The sequence below is a fragment of the Macaca thibetana genome, chromosome 6 (assembly GCF_024542745.1).
Source record: "Macaca thibetana thibetana isolate TM-01 chromosome 6, ASM2454274v1, whole genome shotgun sequence".
In the NCBI taxonomy this organism is placed as follows: Eukaryota; Metazoa; Chordata; class Mammalia; order Primates; family Cercopithecidae; genus Macaca; species Macaca thibetana.
The window spans coordinates 18,076,707-18,095,488 of record NC_065583.1 but is presented as its reverse complement, the minus strand read 5'-3'; the positions used below and the strand labels follow the sequence as shown (position 1 = coordinate 18,095,488).

Below are 18,782 nucleotides of genomic sequence, written 5' to 3'. Positions count from 1 at the left end.
CTTTTTAAAGTGGTATCTTGCCCTTTCTTCTACTTTTGCCCTGTTTCCTCTCTTTTTTCCTCCCTATTTTGTCCTCCCAGAGAAACCACTTTTAATTATTTTTAACTTGTAATTTGGGAATTTAACATCATGTCTGTAAACAACATGCTTTTATTGCTACCACTTGATTTTTCAATTACAGATATTGTTTCTGAAACTTCAAATATGGAAGGTAAAGATTCAGCTCCATTTCTCTCCTGATTCCTGACATTAGATGACCACCTTTCCATTTCCTATTTTTTTCTGATAGAATTAGTTGAAATTTGTTAGACTGGCATTCTGTATTCAATGTCTGTATGATTATGGCTTCATAAGCACTATAAACAATGAAGCCAAGACATGCACTATAATTAATTTCTTTTACTTGGACTCTCCTTCCCCCAACTTCGGGTTAATAATTGTCATATTTTTCCTGTTGCTTAGTTTTTTAAGGTACTTACTGAAACATTCCAGTAATTTTCTCAGTCTGTTTTTAGTATATTCAGATATGTCAGGTAGTATTAATGTTACCTTTTTGGAGCAATTTCTCTTGGAGTCATCTGACCTGCTATAGTTTTTTTTTTTTGAGATGGAGTCTCACTCTGTTGCCCAGGCTGGAATGCAGTGGTGTGATGTTGGCTCACTGCAACCTCCGCCTCCTGGGTTCAAGCGATTCTCCTGTCTTAGCCTCCCAAGCAGCTGGGACTACAGGCACAAGCCACCACTCCCAGCTAATTTTTTGTATTTTTAGTAGAGACAGGGTTTCACCATAGTGACCAGGCTGGTCTCGAACTCCTGACCTTACGTAATCCACCTGCCTCGGCCTCCCAACATGCTGGGATTACAGGCATGAGCCACTGCACCTGGCCTGACCAGGTATAATCTTGATCATCCATACTTCATGTCTACTGCACAACAGTCTTCCTATGATCTTCCTTTAATATTATCCTGGTGATTCCTTTAGTCTCTCCCCTGTTTCATTCATAACCACACCTTCTTTTTTTCTTGGTTTATAGCCTTCTTTGGAGGGGCACATGTGCTGGTAGTGTCCTGTGAAAGGGTGCCTGGGAGATCAATATTTTGAGATAATACATAATTTTAAACATTTCTAATCTTTCTTCACACTGAATTGATAAGTAGCTGCTGATAATTTACCTTCAGAATTTTAAAATGATTACTTCATTGTCTTTTAGGTTCCAGAGTTGTTGTTGAGAAGTCTCAGTCCATTCTCCTTTCTGGTCTTTTGTATGTCACTTCTACTTTTAACCCCTTTGGAAACTTACAGAATATTAATTTTTTTTATTGTCTTAAAATTTCACATTGACATGCTTTGGTATACATTAACTTTCATCAATTTTGCTGGTTACTCAGTATGCCTTTTAAATTTGATTCCTTTTATCCTTCAGTTCTGGCATTCTTCTTGAATAATGATATTTATTCTTTGAATGTTTCATTAACCTCTATTTCCTCTGTTCTCTATCCTATTCAGAAATTAGACCTCCTAGACTGTTCCTCTAATTTTCCTATCTTTGTTTTCCTGTTTTTAATTTGTGTCTTTATGTTCTGACTTTCTTTTTTTTTTTTTTTTTGAGACGGAGTCTCGCTCTGTCGCCCGGGCTGGAGTGCAGTGGCCAGATCTCAGCTCACTGCAAGCTCCGCCTCCCTGGTTTATGCCATTCTCCTGCCTCAGCCTCCCAAGTAACTGGGATTACAGGCACCCGCCATCTCGCCCGGCTAGTTTTTTGTATTTTTTAGTAGAGACGGGGTTTCACCGTGTTCGCCAGGATGGTCTCGATCTCCTGACCTCGTGATCCACCCGTCTCGGCCTCCCAAAGTGCTGGGATTACGGGCTTGAGCCACCGCGCCCGGCCTGTTCTGACTTTCTGAAAGTCTCTCTCTTGCCCTTCCTTCTTTTCCATTTTTTTCTTTGTTGAAATTTATCTCTACTACATGTGAAAAGGATTTGCCAAGAAAAAACTAGAATGAAGGATGTTGATTTGGGGAAGGCTACAATTTTTTAAAAATGAATTTATTGAGATGTAATTAATATCACAAATTTCATCCTTTTAATGTATACAATGTAGCAGTTTTAAGTATATTCATGATATTATACAACCATCACTAGCATCAAATTTTGGAACATTTCCATCACCCTACACCCGATAAGAAAACCTGTATTCATCAGCAGTCACACCCATTCCCTCCTTGCCCTCCTTCCTGAAAACCAATAATCAATTTTCTATTTCTATAGATTTTCCTATTTGATGTTTCATATAAATGCAGTCATACAATATGTGGTTTATGTCACTGACTTTTTAACTTAGCATTATGTTTTCCAAGTTTATTCATTTTGTAGCATGTGTCAGTAATTTTTATAGCGGAGTTATAGTCCATTGTATGAATATACTATAACTTGTTTATCCACTCATTTGTTAATGGAAACTTAGGTTATTTACACTTTCTGGCTATTATGAATAATACTAGTAAATGCTATACACATTCATATACAAGTTTTTGTGTGGCTATACATTTTTCATTTCTCTTGGGTAGGAGTGAAATTGGTAGGGTCGTATGTAATTCTATGTTTAACTTTTTTTTTTTTTTTGAGACAGTGTCTCACTCTGTTGTCCAGGCTGTAGTGCAGTGGTGTGATCACAGCTCATTGCAACCTTGAACTCCTGGGCTCAAGCAGTTTTCCTGCCTAGGCTTCCCAAAATGCTGGGATTGCAGGTGTGAGCCATGATGTCTTGCCACTGTTTATCTTTTTGAGGAACTACCAAACTATTTTCCAAAGCACCTGCACACATTTACAATCCCACAAAAATGTTACAGGTTCCCATGTCTTTATCAACATTTGTTATTGTCTATATTTTCATCAAAGTCACCCTATTGGGTATAAAGTGGTATTTCATTGTAGTTTTGATTTTCATTTCCCTGATGATTAATGATGTTGAACATCTTTTTATGTGCTTATTGGTCATTTGTGTATCTTCTTTGGATAAATATCTAATCAATCTTTACAATTTTAAAATTGGATTGTCATTATTGAGTCGTAAGAGTTCTTTATGTATTCTACACAGAAATCCCTTATTAGAGTTATTATTTGCCAATATTTTCTCATTCTATGTGTTGTCTTTTTACTTTCCTAATGATGTGCTTTGAAGCACAAAATATTTTCTGATGAAATCTAATTCATACATTTTTCTTTTGTTACTGGTCATTGGTGTTATGTCTAAGTAACCATTGTCATTTGGATTTAATCCTACAGATTCATCTAAGGGTTTTATAGTTTTAGTTCTTACATTTAAGTTGTTGATCAATTTTGAATTAATTTTTGTACATGGCATCAAGTAGAGGTCCAACTTCATTCTTTTGCATATAGATATCCATTTATTCCAACATCATTTGTTGAGAAATCTGTTCTTTCCTAAGGAATTGTCTTGGCATCTTTGTAGAAAATCAGTTGATCATCTATGTAAGGGCTAATTTCTACATTGTCAATTCTGTTTCACTGACCTATATGTTTAACTGTTTTGAGAATCTCCAGATAAACCTGGGTTTCAGTACCAGAGTAGCTAGCAACCATACCCCAATGGAAAATGAAGGGGAGCTGGACATGGGTGTATACAGTGTTCCTTTCACTGGATACTTATTTCACCTGGCAGATGGCCTAATGTCTAGTTGCACAACTCATGACTATACAGTTTCTCACATGGAAAATTTGTTTATATTGGCAGATGCCTTGTGAGTCTTGTCTGACTCATATCCAGTTTATGCCTTCCTTACTATTGCTCTGGCCCTGGCAGTCTGACCTTGTGATCTGCCAAGGGTCCCAGAGAAAAGCTGGCCCAGGGTAGCCTCTATAGTTCTTCAAATAGAAGGTGCAAATTCAATGCGCTACTACAATATGAAATCAGTTCAAATATTTTTACTTACAAATCCTGGGCATGGAGGGTGTAATGAATCAGAAGGGTAGTCCTTCATTCTGGCCCATGCAAGGCAGGAATGAAGAGGCAGACAGAGAGAGAAAGAGAGTGAGCATAGCAAATAGCAGTATACACAGAGGAATAGAAAGTGGGTTACTTTCAGTTTGTGGGCAAATGCCTGAATGATCCCCTTAAAGGAAGCTGGGGAAAAGCAACATTAGCTAGGCGGGAGAGATGCCTGTAAGTTCTTGTGTCTGGCCACTTACTTGATCCATTTGGGTGTGGTGATTTGGGTGTGGTGGTTTACTTCTAATGCCTAGGTGAAATCAAAATGGAAATTTAAAAAAATATTTGAAACGAATGATAATAGTGACATAACTTATCAAAACCTCTGGGATACAGAAAAGCAGTGCTAAGAGGAAGGTTCATAGCATTAAATGCCTATATCCAAATGCACTTTAGAATCAGCTTTTCGTATTTGTGAAAAAGAATGCTTAAATATTGATAGGGAGTGTGTTGAGCCTATAGATAAATTTAGTGAGTTGCCATCTAACAATATTTAGTCTTTGAATTGATGAACATGGGATGTCTTTTAATTTAATTAAGTATTCTTTAATTTATTTCAACAATGTATCATAGTTTTCCACATACAAATCTTACAATTCTTTTTAATTTTAATTTTTAATTTTTTTTGAAGCAGGGTCTCACTCTGTCATCCAGGCTGGAGTACAGTGGCATGATCATGACTCACTGCAACTCAGCCTCCTGGGCTCAAGTGATCTTCCCACCTCAGCCCCCTGAGTAGCTGGAACTACAGGCACGTGCCACCACTACTGGCTAATTTTTGTATTTTTTTTTTTGTAGAGATGGGGTTTCGCCATCTTGCCCAGGCTGGTCTTGAATTCCTGAGCTCAAGTGATCATCCCTCCTTGGCCTCCCAAAGTATTGGGATTACAGGTGTGAGCCACTGTGCCGGGCCTACAATTCTTTTGTTAATTTTATTCTTAGGTATTTTATTCCTTATGATGCTATTATAAATGGAATTGTTTTCTTAATTTTATTTTTAGAATGTTTATTGCTGGAGTATATAAATACAATTGACTTTTGTATATTGATCTGGTATCTTGTAACCTTGCTGAGCTCATTTATTAGATTTAATAGTTTTTAGTAGATTTCTTAGGATTTTCTATATATACAAGATCATTTCATCCGAGAATGGAGATAGTTTTAATTCTTCCTTTCTATTCTGGATATCTTTTTCTTCTTTTTCTTGCCAAACTCGGATCAGATCCTCCAGCACAGTGTTGAATAGAAGTGGTAAGAGTGGACATCTTGGCCGGGCGCGGTGGCTCAAGCCTGTAATCCCAGCACTTTGGGAGGCCGAGACGGGTGGATCACGAGGTCAGGAGATCGAGACCATCCTGGCGAACACGGTGAAACCCCGTCTCTACTAAAAAAAATACAAAAAAAAATTAGCCGGGCGAGGTGGCGGGCGCCTGTAGTCCCAGCTACTCGGGAGGCTGGGGCAGGAGAACGGTGTGAACCCGGGAGGCGGAGCTTGCAGTGAGCTGAGAGGTCGCGCCACTGCACTCCAGCCTGGGCGACAGAGCGAGACTCCGTCTCAAAAAAAAAAAAAAAAAAAAAAAAAAAAAAAAAAAAAGAGTGGACATCCATGTCATATTTCTTTCTTTTTTTTTTTTGAGTCAGGGCCTTGCTCTGTCACCCAGGCTGAAGTGGCACGATCTCAGCTCACTGCAACCTCTGCCTCCTGGGTTCAAGCAATTCTTCTGCCTCAGCCTCCCACATACCTGTGATTACAGGTGTAAGCCACCATGCCCTACTAATTTTTTGTATTTTTAGGTTTTTTTTTTTTTTTTTTGTATTTTTAGTAGAGATGGGTGTTTTGCCATTTTGGCCAGGCTGATCTCGAACTCTTGGCCTCAAGTGATCGACCTACCTTGGCCTCCCAAAGTGCTAGGATTACAGGTGTGAGCCACTGCGCCCAGGACTCCTTGTCATGTTTCTGATCTTAGGCAGAAATCATTCAAGTCTTTTACCACTAAGTACAATGTTGTCAGTTTTTCATAGATGACCTTTATCAGGATGAAGAAGTTTCCTTTTACTTCTAGATTGTTAAATGTTTTCATTATGAAGCAATGTTGGTTATTGTCAAATTTTTTTGGCATCTGAGATGGCCATGTTATTTTTATCATTTATTCTACTGATTTGGTATATTACATTGATTTTTCTGTGTTGAACTGACCTTGCTTTCTTGGCATAAATACCACTGATTTGTGGTGTATAATTCTTTTTATATGTTCCTAGATTGAGTTTGCTAGTATTTTTTGCACCTGTATAAAAGAATTATTGGTCTATAGTTTTGTTTTGTTTTTTTTCTTTTCCTGGTGCTGTCTTCTGGTTTCATATCAGAGTAATACTGGCCTCATAGAATTTATGTTTTTTGGAAGTTTGTGAAGGCTTGATGTTAATTCTATGTTAAGTGGTAGAATTTACCAGTGAAAACATCTGAGCCTGAGATTTTCAATGTGAGTTTTTTGATCATTAATTCAATCTCAATCTCATTACTTTCTTGGGTATTCGTATTTTCTGTTTGTTCTTAAGTCAGCATTGATAGTTTGTGTTTTACTAAGTATTTGTCCACTTCATTTAGGTAATCTAATTTGCTGGCATATACTTATTCTTACTATGCCTTTACAACCCTTTTTATTTCTCTTATGTTAGTGATAGTGTCTCCTGTTTTATTCCAAATGTTAGTCATTTGATCATTCTCTTTTTTCTCCCCACTGGGCAATGTAGCTAAAAGTTTTGCTAATTTTGTTAATCTTTTCAAAGACCCAACTTTGGATTTAATTCCTTTTTCTCTATTGTCTTCTATTATTTGTTTCATTTGTTCCCACTCTATTCTTTATTATTTCCTCTAAGCACTGCTTTAGCTGCCTCCGTCAATTGTAGTAGGTTTTGTGTTTGTTTGCATTCCCATCAATATGTTTTCCTGTTTTTCCTGTGATTTCTTCTTTGACTCATTGGTTATTTAGGGCTCTGTTGTGTAATTTCCACATGCTTGTGAATTTCCCAAATGTCTCTCTATTATTGATTTATAATTTCATTTCATTGTGACTGGAGAACATATTTAGTATAATATGAATTCTTATATATATAGAAACTTGTTTTTTGTCCTAGGATATGTCGATTCTGGAGAATGTTCCATATGCATTTGATAAGAATGTATGTTTTTCTGTTATTGGTTGGAGCATTCTATAGATTTTAGCTAGGTCTAGTTGGTTTATAGTGTTGTTCAGTGCTTCTATTTCTTTGTTGATCTTTTGTTTAGTAGTTCTATCTCTTATTGAAGGTGGGATTCTTAAATCTCCAATATTTTTTTGAATTGTGTGTTTCTCCCTTTAATTATGTCAGTTTTTACTACATTTATTTTGCAGTTTTGTTGTTAGCGGAGTATATGTTTTTAATTACTATGTATTCCTGATTGACCCTTTAACACCATAAAATGTCTTTCTGTGTCTCTAGTAACAATTTTGTCTTAAAGTTGATTTTGTCTGATATAAATTTAGCCACTCCAGCTTCTTTTGGTTTTTGTTTGTGTGGTATGTCTTTTAGTGTTATTTTACTTTGTCTTTGAATCAAAAGTGTGTCTCTTATAGACAAGAGATAGTTAAATAATTTTTTGTTTGTTTTTGTCATTATAGTTGCTTTTTATTTATTTATTTACTATTTTTAAATTAATACATGTTAAATGTATATATTTTGTGGGTACATTTGATAATTTGGTACATTCAGATAATCATATCAGGGTAATTGGGATATCCATCACCTTAAATATTTATCTTTCTTTTTTTTTTTTTTTTTACTCTAGGAACATTTAAATTATTCTCTTCTAACTATTTGGAAATGTATAATTGATTAATGTTAACTATAATCACTCTACTGAGCTATCAAATACCAGGTAGTATTTCTTTTACTTAAGTATATATTTGTACCTATCAATCAACTTCTCTTTACTTCCCTTTTCCCCTACTATTCCCAGCCTCTGGTTATTGCCAGTCTTCTCTCTATTTTCATGAGATCTACTTTTCATCAGTCACTCTGTCTTTTGATTGGAGTATTTAATCCATTTACATTTAATGCAATTGCTGTTAAATAGAATTACATTTAATGCAGTTACTCCTAAGCAGGAATTAAGTCTGCAAGTTTGTTATTTATATCCATATGTCTTTTGCCCTTTCTGTGTCTCTATTTCTCCATTGCTGTTATATTTGTATTAATTAGATATTTTCTAATATGCCATTTGAAGTCCCTAAGACTGCTGATTTCCACAGCAACTCTGATTTTTATACTGTTGGTTCTTAAGGCTACTGTAGAGCTAGATAGCGATGGGAATAGGCTGAGACAGAACACCACAAACCTCATTGTCCTTATGAGATTCATATGTTTTCCTTGAATAATCACTTCTTGGATTGCTTTGTGCCATTGGTTAATTTCAGATTTTTATTTATTTATTTATTTATTTATTTATTTATTTATTTTTGAGATGGAGTCTCACTCTGTTGCCCAGGCTGGAGTGCAGTGGCACGATCTTGGCTCACTGCAAGCTCTGCCTCCCAGGTTCACACCATTCTCCTACTTCAGCCTCCCAGTTAGCTGGGACTACAGGCACCCGCCAGCATGCCTGGCTAATTTTTTGGAATTCTTTTTGTAGAGATGGGGTTTCACCATATTAGCCAGGATGGTCTCAATCTCCTGACCTTGTGATCCACCTGCCTTGGCCTCCCAAAGTGCTGGGATTACAGGCGTGAGCCACCGTGCCCGGCCATCAGATTTATGGATAAGTTGATTTTGACAATTTTTGCAGGTGTTCCTATTGCTTTTAAGGAGGCGTGATTTTCAAATGTCCATTCTCCACCATTCCAGAAGTGCTCCGGGAATTCCTCGAAATCTACTTTCCATTCTTTCTTTTGACTATATTCTCTGAATATTACTTTTTGGAAAAATAAATTTCTGCTCTTGTTTTCCACACCAAGTAGCCAGGATATTTTATTTCTCTCCAGATATTAAAAGTTAAAATTTTTTTCCCCTGTAGTCTCCATTTCCTCTTATTTGCTTCAGCCTCTTTGTTTTCCCTCCCTATGTTAGAATTTTATTCATACAAAATGACATCTATAGTAGCAACCATTTATTGAAGAGTTACTATGTGCCTCCTCACTTACTCTTCTCAGTGCCTTAAACATATTAACTTATTTCATCTTCACATTAACTCTTAGAGGTCAGTGCTATAATTTCCCCAATTTTTTTAGATACTAGAGCTGAGACATAAGAAGTAACTCATCTAAAGTCATATGGCATTAAATTGCAGAGCTGAAATTCAGGTCCAGTCTGACACCTGTATCCTCTTTATCAGATATCAGTTCATCCTTGGGTTATCTGCTTACATTTACCAGTGGGATTTAAATACTTTGAACATATGGGTGGGCCTTGTTGACAGTTGGGTGTCTGGTGCAATCTGTAGGGTAAGTGTGGTGCTTCTTGACTTTTCTTACTGCTATTTGGAATTAAACTTATTCTTTTCTGCTAGTCAATTATCACTTGTCTATCAGCTCTTCATCCTCCAAGATTTTATTTGTTTATGTTCTCTTTTTCTTGCATTTGTGAATTTATGCCTTGGGAGAGAAAGGTTTACTATCATTTTAGTAGGCTTTTGGAAAGAATTAGAATTATATGCATGTTTTCAATACATTGCCTTTTTAATTATTTTAAGCATACTTAAATATAATCTTTGGCTGTTTCGTTATCTGAAGTTGCTGGGGTCTATCCTTCTGTTTATTTTATCTGCTGATTTATCAGAATACTAGATTTTCCTTTTGAGCTCTATAATTTTATCTTGCACGAGCATCCTCAGTGGGGCTTTATCCATGGGATTCCTGTGTGGTTTGGGCTGAGTCTTTCTCCATCTAGATAAGTTTCTCATTTTCTTTTGCCAGGTGCTCCAGGACCACTTTTTATGTTAATTTCTTGCCTCAGGAATATGGGACTGTGCAAGGACAGAATACAATAAAACCCAAAGTCATGAGAAGGTAGGCTTCTGGCTAAAAATTTTCAGGGGAGATTTTTCCTCACTACATATGCCTGGAATGTGGAACCAGACCAGCCTCCTTTTTACGTCCCTGTTCCAGTGGGCATCTGAAAAACCATTTCACTGAGAATGCAGCTTCTCAGGGGCCTGAATTAAGGATGAGCGTCTGATTTTCAAATCTCTGTTGCTCATAGATTCAAGGTCTTATCTCCTATGTGTGCAGCTATTAAAAGAGAAGCCCCTGGGCTGACTAAGACCAGACTAACCCCTTTCCCAGGCACCAAACCGGGGCCATGTGGCACCATCTGTCTGAGTTCCTTCCATATTCATTTTTGACCCCTAGGGATCTTCATTATTTTCTTGTAAGCTCAGATATACATTTAAAATAATCCTTGTGATATTTTAAACAGACTATGTATGTGTTTTATAGCAAGATAATTTTTATGTTATCTGATTTATTTGCTTGATGTCCTAAAATCAACCATTTTTGAATTATTTTGTGTATACTCAATGGATCTTATCCTTACATTGAAAGTATGTATAATTTTTCTTTTATGGCTGCTCAAAGAATGTGTTTTTAAGGCAGTCTAATGGGATTTAGGACCAGATCAATAGAGGTCAATAAAGGTCGTAATAGTTTCTTTGTGTTCTGTGCTGGCTAGCCTAACTGGAACATGGCATTTTGTTCTGGATGCTGTGATTTCCAGAATAGTAACAGACATTTGGTATGTTATGACAGGGAATTAGGATGGTGAGGCATCAGGATATTATATCATTTGAAGAATGGTTTAAGACACTAGAAATTTACCTTGGAGAAGAAAAACTTGAGAGGATGCAATAAAATCTTTCATGGAAGACCAATTAGATTTATTCTTTGTGTCTTTAGAAGACGTCACAACACTTGGAAGTTACAGAAGAAGATCAATTTGGGATTGATAGCAGGAAAACCTCTCTCTAAATAGAGGCATCTGCACATAAAAAGCTCACCTTACAGGTAGGTGATGACTTTGTCCTTTACCCATCATCTGCAGGACAAACATAGATATTATCTTATCTATAGTAGTTAAGATCACAGACTTCAGAATCAGATTACTTGGGTTCGAATTCTAGTTTTACAGGGTATTAGTTTTATGACTATGGGCAGTTATTTAACCTTTCTGAGCCTGTTTGTCTATCTGCAAAATAATGTACTCACAGTAACCTATGTCATAGGGTCTTTGTAAAATTTAAATGGGGTAATACATATAAAGCTGTTAGAATATTATACAGCATATGGTAAGCCCTGAAAAGGTGTTTACCAATATTATTATCATTATCATCTGTCAAGGATGTAAAAGAATGTATAGAATCAAAACCTCACAGAACACTGGAGTTGTGAGTGACTGCAAGAGTTTCCCTATAGCTGCTGTAACAAATGATCACAAACTCGGTGGTTTTAAACAACAGCAATGTCTCTTGACCTCGTGATCCGCCCACCTCGACCTCCCAAAGAGCTGGGATTATAGGTGTGAGCCTCCGCACCCAGCCCGGCCAGCATGGTGAAACCTGTCTCTACTAAAAATACAAAAATTAGCTGGGTGTGGTGGCGTGCGCCTATAGTCCCAGCTACTTGGGAGGCTGAGGCAGCAGAATCACTTGAATCCGGGAGGCAGAGGTTGCAGTGAGCCAAGATTGCACGACTGCAGTCCAGCCTGGTGACAGAGCGAGACTCTATCTCAAACAACAAGAACAACAACAACAGTGATGTATTCTCTCACAGTTCTCAAGGCCAGAAGTCTGATACGAGTTTTGAAGGGTCAAAATCAACATATCAGCTGGGCTGTGTTTCCTCTGGAGGCTCTGGGAGAGTCTGTTCCTTGCCTTTTCCAGCTTTTGGTGGCTGCCAGTATTCCTTGCCTCGTGGCCACATTAATCTCTACCTCTATATCCCATTGCCTTCTCTTCTGTCTGGACTCAGATCTCCCTCTATCCCCCTCTTGAAAGGGCACTTGTGATTGGATTTAAGACCCACCTGAGTAATTCAGGATAACCGGTCCATCTCAAGATTTTTAATGTTATGATATTCACAATGTCCTTCTTTTTTTTTTTTCTTTTTGCCATATGAGGTAACTTTCACAGGTTGCATGGATTAGAATGTGAATATCTTTTGAGGTTTATTTTTCAGCCTACCCTTATGGACATCAAACTAATATATTCTCTATTTGAAGAACACCCCTGAAACATCTTGAGCAAGTTTTACAGCCTCCTCTTGAGTAATATCAGTGTTGGGAAACTAATAGATTGTGCTATGATAACCTTTACACTCTTTTCCTATTCTCAAGTATCTACAGTTTTGGAATTATTGTTTTTAAAATTTCTTTTGCAGTCTGGTTTTTATTTGCTTACATTCCATTTGTATAATCTATCTCTATGTTAAAAAATGTGCCAAACTCAGGTAAATTTATCCCAATCCATGCCTGAATAGTTATTGAGGTTTTTACAGTGACCTGTCACATTTAAAATAAGGGAGGTATATTAATCAACATTTTATATTTGCAAGTGTCAAAAAATAAGTGACTTAAGAATTAATGGAAATTTATTGGTTCACATAACAAAGAAATCTGGGAACAATTATAGCTTCAGCTGGATCCTGGTACTTAAACAGTGGCTTGGTTGCTCCAGACTTGATCTCTCCATCTCTGAGTGCTGGTTCATTTTGATTGATTTTATTCAGCTAGTTAATACTAAGATGGCAAGGTGATCACTGGCAGATCCAGGCAACCATGCTATCTTCTAAGAACCTCAGTGGAAAGAGCTCAATATTTTCAGTGATTTCTAGAATTTGCATTCATTGGGCTGACCAAGTCTTAAAGCCAACCCTGGATAGAGCCAACTCTATCCAAACTGCAGGGACATAGAGTAAGGAGTAACAATTCTCTTTTAAAAAAAGATTAAAAAGCCATTATCAGAAGGAAGGAAAATATTTGCTGGTCAGGCCACAATAACAGATGTGATATGCAAAACACAACATGTAACATACAAAACATCACATATGCTATATATTATCATAGTTTCAACTCTAAGTTTTGCCTGAGGCTTATGGAGTCAATCCCATTGCTCTATAGTCATGTGTCAGGCTCTGTGTACACTTGTGTTTGTTTATATTGTAGATAAAATTTACCAGATGGGAAAAATCCATCAGTGCTGCCTAGCCAGTAAACTGGCCTGGTGGAAGTGGTAGAGGATGTGGGTAAATTTATCTTTGAACAAATGAATTAAATATGCACAGTAAATGGTTTAATGCGCAGCAAGAGAGTGCCGCCTAATCGTTGGGGAAGAAAGCAGAGCCAGCAGAGCAGCAAGCCTCACGCGGTCATTCCTACAGTGGGGTCTGAGAGGTGGCCATAGCCAGGAGGCTAGCAGAGTGCTTTGTAGCACAGCATTTGCCCGAGTGTGCAATATGTTAACTACAGCTGGGTCTGGCATAATCATCCCTGACTAATGGTTGGAGAGAGGAGGGGGTGCAAAGTGCTGAATAAATAAATTACTTAATTACATATTATCGGAGAGAAGAACAGATGGTCAGCTTAGCCCATCTCCCAATGCCTTCGGCTTCTGAATGGAGAGTGGATCCTCAGAGACTGGAGGAGGTTGGGCTCTTGATTCTGTTTATCTTCTGGTCCTACTTGAGGCCCCTGGTCTTCAGGAACAAACAGGCCTCCTTTCCCCAAGGCTGGAAGGCACTGGGTGCTCTAGTGCCTACTCTAAGCTGAATTAGGACAGGCCTAAGCTGGTCAGTATTTTCCACTTTGTTAATTTTGGCACCAGATGGAGGTGAAAATGATTTTGTTTCCTGTAAAATGGTTGAAAAGTGATTTTCAATTGAGGATCTAATCAAACGTGAAAGGGGTAGTTGAGCATTTACTTAATGTGCTCAGGAGCATCTCCTATCATTGTAGACCGTATGCTTGTTTTCTTCTGCTTTGGATGTCCCCATAGAGAGTCCACTTCTTTTTCTGAGTGTAGGTTGCTGTGGTGTTAGAGGGAAGGGTAGCTGGGGTTGTATTCTGGGAGCATCCTGTTTGTTTTCAAATGCTTCAGTTTGGCATGGTAGGGGCTGCAGAACAGTGGCTCCCAAACGCTCATCCAGGGATGCTTGCCAGGCTGGCTGCATCGGAATCACCTGGGTTCTTTGTTAAAGTTACATATTCCTTAGCTCCACGCATAGAGATTCTGATTCATTAGGTCTTGGGTAGGATGTGGAAATCTATTTTTCTAAAAGCTCCACAAGTGATTATAAAGCAAGTTTGGACATAACTGTGTTTCAGCTGGGGAACAGGAAACAGATGGTAAACCAAAAAGGGTTATGAAATAGATTTTAACAATGGCCTGTTTACAAAGGTGTGGGCAAGTGTAAGGGAAAATCTTCAGAGATGGTGAGGTTCCCAGGGCCAGCAATGGTGGGAAACAGGTACAACAGGAGGGAGTGGTTATGAGAACCTGGTGAGACTTGCAGGTGTTAAGAGAGGACCCCTGGACAGGAACTGTGGACAGCCACCGTCATCCTGTGGTCCAGCAGGGAGGAAAATGAGAACAAATGCCCCAATTTGTCTCTCTTTTGATTTTTGATCTCTTCTTGGTGCTTTTCAGTGGCCAAATCCAAGGGGCCAGGGAGCCCAGTTGATGTAGTCTATAAAGGTTAGACTCCTGAGACAGAAAGCAGGATGCAGAAGGTTGGAGGGTGGACTTAGAAGGACGAATAGAGAATATCTAGCACGCAGAGTATAGATAACATATTGTAGTTATACATTTGTGTGCCAATTTGTGGATGACAAATATGCCAATATGTTTTGTTCTATAGACATGCTTCTTTTCTCGGTGTAAATTGCCTCCACAGTTTCGTCACAGAAACTGTAAACTCTTAAAGAGCAAGGGTGACATCTGATAGAATTACCTTCCTGTGTTGTGCCTACAGTTCAGCCAGTTCATATGCTGCTTCTGGCAAGGGCTGCAAGGAGAATATTTTGGAAAATCATAATTGTCTGGCTGGCTGTCGACTTTAAATTTAGTGACATATTGGTAGGCTATTCTATTCTTTCTTACTAGGTAATTATGGATCTATCATTCTATATCTTTGAATTTACTTATTTATACTTTCTGGGGAGCTATTTATATTTGTAACCAATATGGTCTTCATGTTGGTTATTCTCAACATATTTCCTTAAGAAACCACATATGTATATATCCTTAAAGGAATCACATTGCTTTTACTTCCTGAAAGATTACCTTCAGTTGTGTTGCTTTGTTTTGGTTTTATTTTTTGTATTTTTTCATTGTATTTAAAGCACACTTTTAATGACCAATTATAATTGTAACTCCATATCAGAAGGTTTGGATTAATTTTGATTTTAGTATGCTGTGCATGACGATTTAAGAAGTTATTGGTGTTTAGAGTCCCTCTTCATGCTAGACACTAACAGGTCAAAGACAGAGTCTCCTATATCAGCTATTCACCAGGCAACCACTTGTGCTTGGTAGGGAGGCTCAAATCCTGGGTTTCATAGGAGGCAGCCTGCAGTAGTGGTTAAGAGCAGGGATCCTGCTGAAGCATCACCGGGGTATTGTGAAATGTGAAATACAAAATGGCTTCACTCTGGTTCAGAGTTCTAAAATTGAGTTGGGAAGCCAGACTCAGAAGCACCACGTGCATGGCCTGGAACATTGACCAAAAAAAAAAACAAACCCAGGAACTTGGCTTGATCCTTTCAACAGGGCCAAATTGCCCTGACCATAACCTCCTGAAATTTCAGCTGAATTTCGCTAGTGCTGCAGCTCCGGAACAGCAACAGCTGATGAACTATGGACTCATGAACTCATCCAGCCACCTCCGCCAATGATAATTCTTACAAAGCAACTTGTGTCAGCACACTTAGCCTCCTTTCAAAAAAAAAAAAAAAATCCCTGCTTTCCTCCCTCTCTTTAGAACACAATTAGCTTCTAGCTAAAACAGGTTCTCCCAAATTGCCATTCCTAAGACCCCAGTAAATGCCTTCTCTTACCAAATTGCAGTCTGGGGTTTTTCACTTCTTCTTGGCTGACAGTCTGAACTGTCACTCCACCACTTACTGATGCTGTGACTTTTGGTATGGTATTTAACTTCTTTGTGCCTCAGTTTTTACTTATGCAAAAAGGGGCAGAATTATACTTCTATCTCATCAACATGTTGTGAAGAGCAAAAAAGAGTGCAAACAGGGGCTGAGTGTGGTGGCTCACACCTGTAATCCCAGCACTTTGGAAGGCTGAGGAGGGCAGATGCTTGAGCCCAGGAGTTTGAGACCAGCCTGGGCAACATGGCAAAACCCCATCTCTACAAAAAAATATGAAAATTAGCTGGATGTGGTGGCGTGCACCTGTAGTCCCACCTACTTGGGAGGCTGAGGTGGGGTGATTGCTTGAATCTGGAAGGTCAAGGCTGCAGTGAGCTTTGATCCCACCACTGCACTTCACTCCAGCCTCAGTGACAGAGTGAGACCCTGTCTCAAGAAAAAAGTAAAAATAAAAGAGTGCAAACAAAGCACATGGTGTCTGGAGAGTGAGCTACTGTTACTTGCTGCTCTAATTTGTAAGTGGAGAACATAAGAGCTAAGGAAATTGTTATTGGGGTCAGGTCATGACAAATTGGAAAGCAAAAAGTGGTTACACTATAATTTTCCTTCAGGTTTCCCTTTCCATTTTGTATAAGGCCCCAGTTCCTTTAGACAAAGAAACTACATTGTAGTGATCTACAGATCATTGGCAGAGTTCCGTAGAAGCTGATGTTTGTTTCTGAGGCTCTTTTCTTCCTCCTTTCTAGTTTCTGTGATGCACTAGAGCAGAGCTGTGACCAGAGCTTGCTCTTCATTCGGTCCACTGGCTTTGAATCTCGACTCCTCCATTTTCTAGCTCTTTAATTTTGGGCAAAGCATTTTTATCTCTTTGTGCTTCAGTTTCCTTATATGTAAAGTGGAGATAAAAGTGGAACCTACTTTATGGGATTGTTGTGAAGATTAAATGTGTGTGTTTATATGTGCATAAAGTTCTTCAAGTAGTTCTGGCAGGAGGCTAAGAGGTCTGTGTATGTTAGCTTAACTTACTTTCTGTTTCAAATTGCTCATGGTTTGTTACTCATCCCTTTATCCTGCACTCCTGTGTCCTTAAGGTGTTTATACAAAAATACCTGGAGAATCTTTTGTTCAAACTTTCTTCCCTTTACAAAATGTCCAAGCTCCTCGGGATTCTGACACTTCCAGTACTACTTTAGGACTAACAGGTCTCATTTGCCCCATTCCCCATTTGCTCTTTCTCAAAGCATCTTCATCTCAGTAAATGACATCATATTTCATCCAGGTACTTTTACTTCTCTCTTTACCACATTGGATTCATCAGCAAGTCAGTTTTATTCAACATCTAAAGTATTTCCCTAAGTTCTTCCACTTCTTTCTTCCTCACTGCCACCATCCTAATCCTAGCCACCTTCTTTCACCTGGGACTAAAATAGTTCTTTCTTGCATCAGGGTCTTTGCATCTGTTCTGTTCTTTGCCTAGAATGCTACTTCCTCATCACTTGCCAAAGATGTATCTTCTTCGCCATTTATATCTCAGCCCAAAACACCCTAAAATATCTCCTCAGAGGTCTTGATTATCCACTCTGTGTGTGATAGCCACCCTTACCCCAAACCCTGTAACGCATTGCCATGTTTATTTCCCGTAAGGCGTTTTCAAACTTTTGAAAGCATTTTATTTTATGTTTTATGTTTTTGTCTTCTCCTATGATTTTCATGAGGCAGGGGTTCTCTCCCATTCTATCTCTGGAAAATAGCAGTAGAAAAGTAGGATAGACACACAAAAGACTGCAGAATCGAACAGATAAAATTTTTATTAAACTTATTCAATAGAATGTAGGGAGCTTGGGTAGGTCTGTATGAGCTAGGGAAAGATAAGGAAATGTATACACATTTGTTCGGTGGGGTAGAGATGGTGTAGGAGAGATGATTGTTAGTTTTGCCTTTATGCAGTTTACAATGAATTACATTTAAATAAAGAAAATTAGAAAAAATTTTGAATGGTGCTTAAAAACTCAGGCTTTGCATAAAAAGAATGAAGTCATGTCTTTTGCAGCAATATCAATGTAACTGTAGGCCATTATCTTAAGTGAAAAAACTCAGAAACCAAAAGTCAAATACAGCATGTTCTCACTTTTAAGTGGGAGCCAAGCTGTAGGTACACATAGACACACAGAGTGGAATAATAAACATTGGAGACTCCAAAAGGTGGGAGGATAGGAGAGGGTGAGGGGTAAAAACTACCTACTGGGTACAATGCTCACTATTTGGGTGATGGGTACACTAAAAGCCCAGACTTCACCACAATGCAATATCCATGTAACTAAACTGCCTGTGATACCCCTAAATCTATAAAAAAATTTAAAAAGGCAAATATAAGCGTGCTTTCTTTTAAAAAAAAGTAAATGTCTTTTTAAGAATTGATTGACTGTGGCCAGGCGTGGTGGCTCACGCCTGTAATCCCAGCACTTTGGGAGGCTGAGGCGGGTGGATCACGAGGTCAGGAGATCGAGACCATCCTGGCTAACGTGGTGAAACCCCGTCTCTACTAAAAAAAAAAAAAAAAAAAAAAAAAAAAATTAGCTGGGCGTGGTGGCGGGCACCTGTAGTTCCAGCCAGTCGTGAGGCTGAGGCAGGAGAATGGTGTGAACC

The 18,782-nt window shown here is 38.4% G+C and overlaps 1 protein-coding gene and 1 long non-coding RNA gene across 2 annotated transcripts in view; one reads left to right on the top strand and one right to left on the bottom strand.

Moving 5' to 3' along the window:
• The window catches only part of NUDCD2 (NudC domain containing 2), a 991,190-nt gene that overhangs the window by 198,216 nt on the left and 774,192 nt on the right, over positions 1 to 18,782 (bottom strand). The gene's annotated exons all lie outside the window — the stretch shown is intronic.
• The window catches only part of LOC126955949 (uncharacterized), a 29,112-nt gene continuing 20,285 nt past the window's right edge, over positions 9,956 to 18,782 (top strand). The window contains exons 1-2 of the long non-coding RNA XR_007726203.1: positions 9,956 to 10,051; positions 10,937 to 11,044. This is a non-coding gene — a long non-coding RNA (uncharacterized LOC126955949). The remainder of the gene's footprint in view (positions 10,052 to 10,936; positions 11,045 to 18,782) is intronic.